The sequence below is a fragment of the Lygodium microphyllum genome, chromosome 15 (assembly GCF_053477565.2).
Source record: "Lygodium microphyllum isolate KBCC chromosome 15, Lygodium_microphyllum_v1.1.10, whole genome shotgun sequence".
Lineage (NCBI taxonomy): Eukaryota > Viridiplantae > Streptophyta > Polypodiopsida > Schizaeales > Lygodiaceae > Lygodium > Lygodium microphyllum.
In genome coordinates, this window is record NC_141149.1 from 80,223,650 (window position 1) to 80,234,484 (window position 10,835).

At 37.9% G+C, this 10,835-nt stretch overlaps 2 pseudogenes; both read left to right on the forward strand.

Annotated features, from left to right (window-relative positions):
• Positions 1–819: 819 nt before the first annotated feature.
• Positions 820–1,143, forward strand: LOC148024701 (putative MYST-like histone acetyltransferase 1 pseudogene; annotated as a pseudogene).
• A 5,200-nt stretch (positions 1,144–6,343) lies between these two features.
• LOC148024702 (putative MYST-like histone acetyltransferase 1 pseudogene) lies at positions 6,344–6,724 on the forward strand (annotated as a pseudogene).
• Positions 6,725–10,835: the final 4,111 nt, after the last annotated feature.

A 10,835-nucleotide genomic window follows, 5' to 3' on the forward strand; every position in this document is an offset into this window, starting at 1 on the left:
TGCTTTTATCAAGAAAGCTAGAAAAGCCCTCTAAACTTAACCACATTAAGAAATAGCAAGGTATTCCATAAAGAAAGATTATTTCAATAAAAGCATATCTTAAATCTCATATTATAAAATAATCTATATTAAAAATAAATTAATTAATAGTACTAAGGACAATGATCTTATTATTACTAAATAAGTTTAAACTTATAACTTACAAATAGAGTAATAATTTTAATAATAAAATATCATATAAGTACATAATATTATATATTATACTTAAGATAAATAATCATAATGATGAAATTTACAATTGGACTTACGCTAACACCTAGTGCTACCCAAAGCCACCGCTACCTGCTCTACACATCAACTGAAGCATTCACAACTGTTTAAAAATAAATAAATAAACAATAATGAATACCTAGCAATCTTCAGCTCTACAAATCAACTTCTCGCCTAAGGACTCCACCTTGTGTAGGAGCCCCGACAAATACATATAGTTTTATGGAATCCACCGAAAAACCTCACGAAATCCACCATGGAATATGCCTCTAGTTTTTCGGAATCCACCGAAAAACCTCATGGAATCCACCGTGGAATATGCCTCGTGGCATCAGGATGTCCTCTTTCACTTTTTTCATTGCCCTTTGGATTATACATTAAAGTTAGTGTACATTTAATTCCTAATCTAGAGAAGAAGTCTTTAGTCTCAATAGTATCAAGCTCTCCTATATAAGTAGTGACGTTGTTGTGCTGCTGCGTATCCGAGTTTGCTGAAGCTGTCAAAGCGGTACAAGAAATCCTGGATCTAAGATAAGAAGAAATACAAGAATGCCCTACAAGTGGACGACTAGGAGACTTGATGAATGGGTGAAGCAGGATCAGTTGGAACTTGATTCTACCGAATATGAGGGAGATGAAAAAGTTGATGATAAGGTTGGGTGCTTAAAGATGACTCGCCATCAAAAATGCAAAATTGATGAGACACATGTAGAGGAGGGACATGAAGATTTAGATGGTGCAAGTCTACGCGAACATGAAGAGTTCACAAAGGTGAAAAACATTGGCAAGATAGAGCTTGGGAAGTATGAGATTGACACATGGTACTTCTCACCATTTCCACCAGAGTATAACACACGGCAAATCCAAGAATAGGGCAGATTGAAGGCTAACATAATATATAAATATGGACAATTTGAAGATTGTCTCTAGTCCTAAGCCATCTCAGTATCAGCAAATAGCCACCATGATGGAACTTGGATCAGAAGATTATCCATGTTCATCCGCTTTCTCACTCATGGATGAAGACCATACTCTTGGAAATTCTCTTCGATATGTATGGGTGGCCTAAGCCCAGAGGTCGCTCGGGTTTCTTCTTCTTGTACCTTGTATTTGTTATTGGCAGAAATAAAACAAAGTCTTGGCATCATTTTCTCGTCTTGCTTATTTGCTTGATTGATCTTCTATCTTGAAATTCATCAAGGTTCTCTATGGACATGACTTTGTTTTGGAAAACCCTTCGACATCTTTGGTGAACCGGACATGAAAGCGTCGCATTTAAAAATTTTAGGATGGGAGATACTTCAACATCAACTTCATCTCCTTCTACAATTCCTACTTTGTCCTCTACTTCGACTTTGTCATCGACTTCTGCTTCAAGTACTTCTACAGATTAAAGCAGATTTTGCAGAATATGTCTATGTATATGCAACTTCAAAATCAATAGACACAATTGTATATACAATAATAGCATCAATTACATCAACAATAGTTGTCTTAGCAAAGGCAACTATATTCGGAGCAAGAGAATGCAATCAGTGCGACTAAGGCGATTGAAGCGCCCAGTTGAAAATGAAAAGAAGCTATTTGATGGCCGTAATGTATCGGTTTATTTGAAGACGTATGAGATTAAGATGGGATTTTTTGGAGTATCGACAGGACTTATGAGCAAATATTTTCTTCGCCTTGTCACACCCGCCTTGAGGGTAAAAGTGATTGATCTTTTCTTTCAAAATTCGCATTGGAAAGATTTTAAGAAGGCCCTGAAAGAGGAGTATTTTCTTGAGTACTTTGGCGTGGCTACACGTCGGTCATTCCGAGAGTGGGTCTACATGCCAAACAAAGGTCTAGTTGCTTCAGAATTGATACAAGAATTTGAAGAGAGGTATAGTCAGCTTGATGCCACTGAACAAAGAGCATTGGATATTGAGAAAGTTGAGCTTTTCTTGCAAGCTACAGATCCTGCTCTTTAGGAAGAATTAGGAGAGCTTCTTGAGGATCGCATGAAGCCTATGGGTCTTAAAACAGATTGGCAGGACACTCAGGATGTGGTCTCGACTTTGACCAAGAGGCGGATATGGAAGACCCGCCTAAAGAATGGATCTATGACTCCAAGTCGTCTTTTTCTCCTATGTCTGTTTCTAACCTTGTCATTTCTTCTCTTCCTCAACCACTTACTTGGCCTATGCCAGTGCCTACTATTTCTAATCCTCCCGTTCCTCCTGTTCCTAGACTGATGCCAGCTCCTTCTGCTCCGAAACCATCCGCTCCTTCGGTTCCTTCCTCCCTTTATGAAATAATCAAAGGCATAACAGATTTGACACTAGAGTTAGGTAAATTAGAATTGGTGGAAAAAATTAAAAGAGCAGTTTGCCTCGATTGTGCTTACTATTTCTTCTAGTGCTCCTAGTGCACCTAGGAGAGATTGAAGATGTATTTGATGTGATAGTACGGACCATCAGCATTGCAAGGATTGCGAATCATTTCAAGATGCAAGGAGGAAGAATTTGGTATTTTGGGGACAAGATGGCAAGATCTAGTTGATTGAAGCAGGAGCTTCGCTTGCTACCAATTTTGGGAAAGGCGGAATGAAGAAATTAGTGGATGACATGGTTGCGCGTACTTCTTATGTGGCATCTAGAGGAGATGCCTCTGCATATGGAGTCCTGATTGAGAAAGGGTCAGAGAATCAGTCAGCATTATGGACCCATGCTATAGAGACGGCAAACAAGGAGAAAATCCAGCAGACTGTTTTGTCTAGTGCAGGTTCTAGCATCAGATCTGAGACAGGTTGGGATTCGCCTATTGACAGGTACACTATTTATGCCTACTTGGCTAAATCTCAGGAGCAGATGTACTTGTTGAAGAGAAGCGTAAGAGAGATGAAGAGAATCCAAATGTAGCTAAAAATACTGGAGGGGGTGAGTTTGTTACTCCACCTACTGTAGGGCCGTCTTCGAGACCAGAGCCAGAACAACAAATGGAGGATGCTTAGAAGAAAGAAAAGAGGCAGGAACCTAGACAGAGAAAGCAACCAGGATTTAGATTAATGTCCGATATTGAGACATCTACGGACATGAATAAAATCTTTAATGACAAGATACTTAGCTATGAGGTGACTTTTACTATTTCTGAGGTTTTGGGCATCTCGAAAAGAGAGTTTCAAGATCAGTTCCAAGAAGTCCTAAAGAGAAAAAGACATACATTGCCTATTACTGATCTCAGGGAGTTTTGATTGGGGAGTTGAATGAGGATGAGGTTATGGTCGAGAATGCTTCTGTTTTTCCACAGACAGAGAAGAGGGTTCAGCCTATGCATTATGCTGAAACTGATGAGCCTATCTTGGTACCACACATTCACTTTTCGCGGAGTCATTGGGCTAGGGCAACTACAGAAACAATGGAAAAAATTGGAGAGAAACAGGTGCCTTATATTGCTTTGGTGGATCATGGTTCAGAGATTAATCTCATAGTTCATGGAGTTTATGAAAGTAATAGATGGCCTATGGATGCAGGGCATGGATGGCATATGAGAGCCACCAACAACACTGCAAGTGATTTGTATGCTGCCTGTCCCAGTGTTAGGATTTCTATTGGAGATGTCAAGGAGGATTTCCATTTCTTTGTGCAGGATTCATGCTCTTACCCCATAATCCTAGGACAGCCATATATCACAAAGATGCACATGGAGACGAAAGTAATGGATGACGGATCTGCTTATGCACAGATTCACAGTAAAGATGGTATGAGAGTAGTCCAGTTTATTACTGTGTGTGTAAATCATGCTAGAAACAAGGATACTCTTCAAGATGGGCCTTTGCCCACTGCAAGGGATTCGGATTTTCATTCGGTACCGCTGTCCCGTGAGACGACGGTGGTATGGAGCAGAGGAGATTGGAGTTCTCACCTTCTGGCCAGCAGTGTTTTCTCCTCCAATTTTGTTGGAATTTTAGCAAATAGTTCGAAGAGTTATCAAAAGATTTTTGAGTTGCCTAGAGTTGCCAGGCAGTACATATGCAGGAAGGAGAAAGATTTGAAAAATGCAGGTATTTTAGAGGATGATGAGCATATAGATGGGATGTATGATAGTATGGTTTGTGCAGATACGATGAGAGAGATGGAAAATATGCTGAAAGCTGATATGCAAAGTTGTCCCAGTAATGTATCAGTGCAATCCCTAGACATGTTTCATGAAATTTCAGATTTTGTGTCATAGATAGAGTCAAAGGCTGAGGTGACTCAGTAAAAAGTGTTGAGTGCTGAAGAAATTCAACAAACAGAGTTTCCAACTGATTATGATCAGCTATAGAGACACAGAGGGCTGAAAACTTTCAGCCAACATAGTTTACTGCTCAAATATTTCAGCATCCAAAGTTTAGAGTTGTTTCTATGTAGTCCATAGAGGAGACGGCTAAGGATATTCAGCCAACCACCAGAGGGCAGAATTGTTGTTTTACAGCAAGATTTGAGTAGTGCAGAGGATCATGATGAAGCCAGGGTTGACACAAAATATAAGACTGTGGATAAGAAGGTGAAGCCGATAGCTGGACCGCTTCCACCTGATAGTGATCAGCAAGTAGAGAGGGCTATCAAGCAACCAATTTTGTGGAACCCGGAGCATATAGGCCATAAATTTTCAGCAGAGACTCTTGCTGAATTAAAAATTGGAAATGGTGATTTCTTGCTATCCTCAGAGAGAAGCAGTGCTTTCAGGATATGCTTGAGCGACATGGAAGGGGGAGGTGGTTTACAGTTCCAAAGAAGAATGGTACTCTCCGATTTATACAGGACATGCAGCTAGTAAACAGAGTTACTATCAGGAATGCTGGTATAGGTCTAGTTGTGGATGAATTTGCAGAAGCACTTGCTGGACGTGCCATCTATTCTTTAGGTGACTTGTATTCGGGATATGATCAGTTTCAGTTGGCCTTGGAAAGCAAGGACCTAACCACTATGAGAACTCCTATTGGGCTTGCCAAGATGTGTACCTCTCCCATGGCAAAAGCATGGATGGCCATTCTTAATTATATATTATAGTTTTACATGGATATTTGCATTCATATCTTACATATACAAAGAAAATATAAATATGAATTGAAATACAGAGTTTTAAGAGTCAATAGGTATTCTATTACATGCTACAGTTGCTGCAGAAAATTCTATACGTTGAATCTTGATGTTTTGACATCACCATTGCATTTGAAGCATGTCAAAACCCCCAAAATGACTCTTGAAGCTTTGAATTCTGATTTCGAATGAGGGAGAAACAAAAAAACTCAGTTTTCACCCTTTTCTCCTATTTTGCGTGCGATCCTGTTGCTTTTATCAAGAAAGCTAGAAAAGCCCTCTAAACTTAACCACATTAAGAAATAGCAAGGTATTCCATAAAGAAAGCTTATTTCAATAAAATCATATCTTAAATCTCATATTATAAAATAATCTATATTAAAAATAAATAAATTAATAGTACTAAGGACAATGATCTTATTATTACTAAATAAGTTTAAACTTATAACTTACAAATAGAGTAATAATTTTAATAATAAAATATCATATAAGTACATAATATTATATATTATACTTAAGATAAATAATCATAATGATGAAATTTACACTTGGACTTACGCTAATACCTAGTGCTACCCAAAGCCACCGCTACCTGCTCCACACATCAATTGAAGCATTCACAATTGTTTTTTTTTAAAAAAATAATGAATACCTAGGAATCTTCAGCTACAAATCAACTTCTTGCATAAGGAATCCACCTTGTGTAGGAGCCCCGACAAATACATATAGTTTTATGGAATCCACCATGGAATATGCCTCTAGTTTATCGGAATCCACCGAAAAACTTCATGGAATCCACCTTGGAATATGCCTCGTGGCATCAAGATGTCCTCTTTCACTTTTTTCATTGCCCTTTGGATTATACATTAAAGTTAGTGTACATTTAATTCCTAATCTAGAGAAGAAGTCTTTAGCCTCAATAGTATGTCGTGCTGCTCCGTATCCGAGTTTGCTGAAGCTATCAAAGCGGTACACGAAATCTCGGATCTAAGATAAGAAGAAATACAAGAATGCCCTACAAGTGGACGACTAGGAGACTTGATGAATGGGTGAAGCATGATCAGTTGGAACTTGATTCTACAGAACATGAGGGAGATGAAAAAGTTGATGATAAGGCTGGGAGCTTAAAGATGACTCGCCATCAAAAACACAAAATTGATGAGACACATGTAGAGGAGGGACATGAAGATTTAGATGCTGCAAGTCTACGCGAACATGAAGAGTTCACAAAGGTGAAAAACATTGGCAAGATAGAGCTTGGGATGTATGAGATTGACACATGGTACTTCTCACCATTTCCACCAGAGTATAACGATTGTGATAAGCTATATTTCTGTGAGTTCTGCCTCAATTTTATGAAGCGCAAGGAGCAGCTCCAAGGCACAATTTAAAAAAAATGCGACTTGAAGCATCTTCTTGGGAATGAAATATGCCAATCTGGAACTTTGTCCATGTTTGAGGTGGACCCTTTCAAGTTAATATGGACTCCATACAAAGAACGAGGATTAAAGTTTCTTTAACGGAATAAATCTATCGGGAAGTAATCGCAGCTACGCTACTATTTACAAGGTGCCGCTAATGTACAGACGAAGTATGACTTCCTCCAAGCTCTGTTTAGTCGACTGTCTCCACCAGCCCAAGGGCCACAACCATCTCCTGGAGCTTCCCTATTAAGCCTTTTGTTAAATCTTAAGCAGGATATATCAAGCTTTTTATCTGAAAAAGTGGGGCTGATCCCTGTTTTCCCCCGACGATTAGCCTTGGATTTATCCTCAGTTCCGTCGATTTAAAAAAAAAACACACTCTAATTTGTGCGGAAAAGCATGGTCGCCCGTCCTAGGGAGAAGAAGAACAGTCGTCTTGGGGAGAAGAAGAACAATCGTCCTTGGGAGAATAAGGACAATCATCCTTGGGAGAATAACAGTAGTATGTTCGGAGGTTATAACTCTTCTATGAATTACAACTGGTACTGGAGCTTGGGAAATAGGTTGTTCTCCCCATACGGTGCTAATAGATATGGTCTGGAAAGCTTTTGAATTGGAAACCCCTCATGCAGAAGTTGCAAAGCTTTCTTCCAATCCAGATGATGGCATGTCAATGCTTCATGAAAATCCGTGTACATATGCTTAGGAGAAGTTAATCTCAAGCTCGTAGAGAAACACATCATCTCCCTCCCTGCATAATTTCTGAAAATCTTTTGGGCCCATCACAAAGCATCATCGCAAAATAGATCGAAAAATGGATGCTACCTCATTATAATTCCCTCGAGTGGTACGAAATAATTCTCTTCTCAAGTTGTAAGGTTGTCTTCCCACAGTAGTTTCCTTTGGAATTAAGTACCATTAGTCGTTGAACCATACCACCAAACTATCTTGAAGGAAGAAGTCGTGCTGTCCAAATTTCCAGCTCACCGACTGCTATTTCTGTTTCTGATGCCTGTGCATCATGGCAAATTTATGTAATGAATTGGAGTGTGTGAAAAGACAAGAGATTTCGATTGGGTATTGGTAGTTTCCTGGAGGAATACAATAACAAAGTGGAGATTGTGCAGCTTGATGAGACAATAGGAGATTTCAAGGTAGATTTTAAGCTTTCCTTTGACCATCCATATTCCCCAACAAAAATTATGTTTGTTCTTGATAAAGAGTGCCAGAAATCTGACTTATTAGCCGCAACTCGTGACTATCTCTGGGTCTGGCAGATCCAAGAACATGGCAGATTAAAGGCTAACATAATCTATAAATCTGGACAATTTGAAGACTGTCTCTAGCCGTAAGCCATCTCAGTATCAGCAAATAGCCACCATGATGGAACTTGGATCAGAAGATTATCCACGTTCATCCACTTTCTAACTCATGGATGAAGACCATACTCTTGGAAATTCTCTTGGATATGTATGGGTTGCCTAAGCCCAAAGGCCGCTCGGGTTTCTTCTTCTTGTACCTTGTATTTGTTTTTGGAAGAAATAAAACATAGTCTTGGCATCATTTTCTCATCTTGCTTATTTGATTGATTGATCTTCTATCTTGAAATTCGTCAAGGTTCTCTGTGGACGCGACTTTGTTTTCGCGACAACATCTACACATCCATAATGATAATTCACATCTTCCAAAAGGACCTTGCATACAACACTAGTGGCTTTAGTCCTCAACACCCTTTCTTCAACCTAGTTTGTAAGGTCCTCACACGCGCAAGAACAATATAACTCATCTACCCAAATCACATAGGAATGGTCATACTAATTGAAAATCCGTTTATAATGTATTGTAAGAGCATGTGTGCGATATAGACCATCTTTGTGTCTCACAAAAGGATACATTTGACATTTGTTGCAAGTTTCTACAAATTGTGAAATGTGAAACCCACTCATAATTTGTAGTTGAGTACTCCCCCCATTTACAAATGACACCAATCCCTCATTCAGAGTATTTATTAGGTTGATCTTCCTCTTTTCCTTATGGTTTGATTTTGAGATTGTGTTATCCTATAAAAAGACATTCTCCAAATTTCCTTCACTATTCTCCATACATCCATCTTTATTGAGAGTTCTGTTGAAGTTTACTTGAGAGATCATCCATGGAAAGTATTTCACATAGAGAAACATGGTGTTACATTCATAGGTGAATTTGTTGGATGGCCTCTAGTAATAATGAACCCAACACCACATTAAAAATTTGAGGATCTCTCATATACAAATTACTCAAGTAGAGACTGTAGCAAATAAACCAACTTTCCCCCTTTGTACTTGCTTTTCATTTAAAATTCTACCTAGGATTTCAATAGTTCAAACTTCTCACAATGCAAGTTGACAATATCTCCAATGTTACAAGATTATCAAAATGGTTGAAGTGCAAGGCTGTAGGAACTATTGAAGTACTTCAAGAACTATAGAATTGTAGTTTTTACATGTCTATAAATAACAAGAGAATTGATATCAAACCTCTATTTCTACATAAAATCTATATATTGTAGCACACTATTCTCTTAAAAATATTCTACAAAATTGTAAGACAAATGTTTTGGATGTGGCCACATAGGAGAAAGTCTTTCTTACTTCCCAAGAAGTTTGGAGAAAGTCTTTCTTACTTCCCAAGAAGTTTGAAATCTATAATTATCATTACTACAAACCCCTCATATTTTCCATCAACTTGAGTTTTTTAATCCATCACAATAATGCAAGATAGTATATGCAATCCTCAAAAACCTTTCTTTCCTTTTCTTACTAACGTAAAAGTCTCAAGCATCCACCATGCATCATTTGTAACTCAAAACACAACAATTCTCCTATTAGTTCACTCATTGAAAAAAAACCTCTAGGAATCATCGATGAGAATTATTTTTTCTAAAATAGTAGAAAAGCAAATGAAGATGAAAGCAATTCCTTGCACTCATGCACATAGAATGCAAGAATTTTAGCAATAGTCCCAATTTTGAAGCTTTATTTCCATCCGTATCACCATCAAACTCCAAGGCCACAAAACTTTTAGTACAATAGGTCTCTCTCTCTCTTTGTAGGTTGCCAAAAAACCGTTGAGAACCTCTCACATTTATTCCCTTTCATAAGCCAAAAACGTCTCTAAAGACTCTCTTTTTCATGTTTTCCCTCCCTATTTATACACATGATTGTCAACAAACCCACATTGTTTCGCCAAGTAGAAAAATTTTTATTGAACACTTAAAAATTTGCTTGCAACCACAAATCTTGCTACAAGCATGCACTCAAAAGCCAAGTTGTAAAAACATGAGGAAAACATGTAAGATATCATGTAAAAATCAATCCACTAATACAGTTTGCACAATTCACTAGCATTGAAAAGTCAAATAAATGATATTTATATTTCTTGTCGAATCTATTTCTACATAACGACATGTTTGAGATTAAAAAATTATCATACAATATGATTAGCCATACCTTGGTTTGGAGCACAAAGCATGAAGAAATCTCTTATTGAAAATCCAGAATCAAACATAAGGACATGTTTCTTACTCTAAAAAACCTATCACTCATCAGGAAATCCTTGGGTAAAATTTCTCATAATGTTTGATCTACAGCTTGGATCACCAAGCTTTCTAAATGGAAAACATAGCCCACTTTCCAATCTATAATGTCCCAGAAGACATTAGAGGCAAATTCCAAAAGCTAATATTTGAAAAGAACTCTGAGTAGCCTATAATACCATTTTCCTACATTGTCATGCCACTACACGGGCATAGTGTGAAAAACTCTAGAGTACATCATCATCCGACTTCTTTATTAATGTAGAGAGTCAATGTGATCTTAGTCATTAGTGCTAGTGTAAGTGGCATAGATGGACCAAAAATATTAGATTTTTGGATAAATTTAGCCTATTTTTTATATTATTTATTGTAAAAATCTAAAAAAGATAGAAAAGCTTCTAGATTAGGATGACATGCAAAAAGCAAGTTGCTTTTTCAGCCAATTAGTGGATTTTTCATAAAAGAGACAAATGGGCGAAATCGCGTGCATTGTCGTGCTGCTGT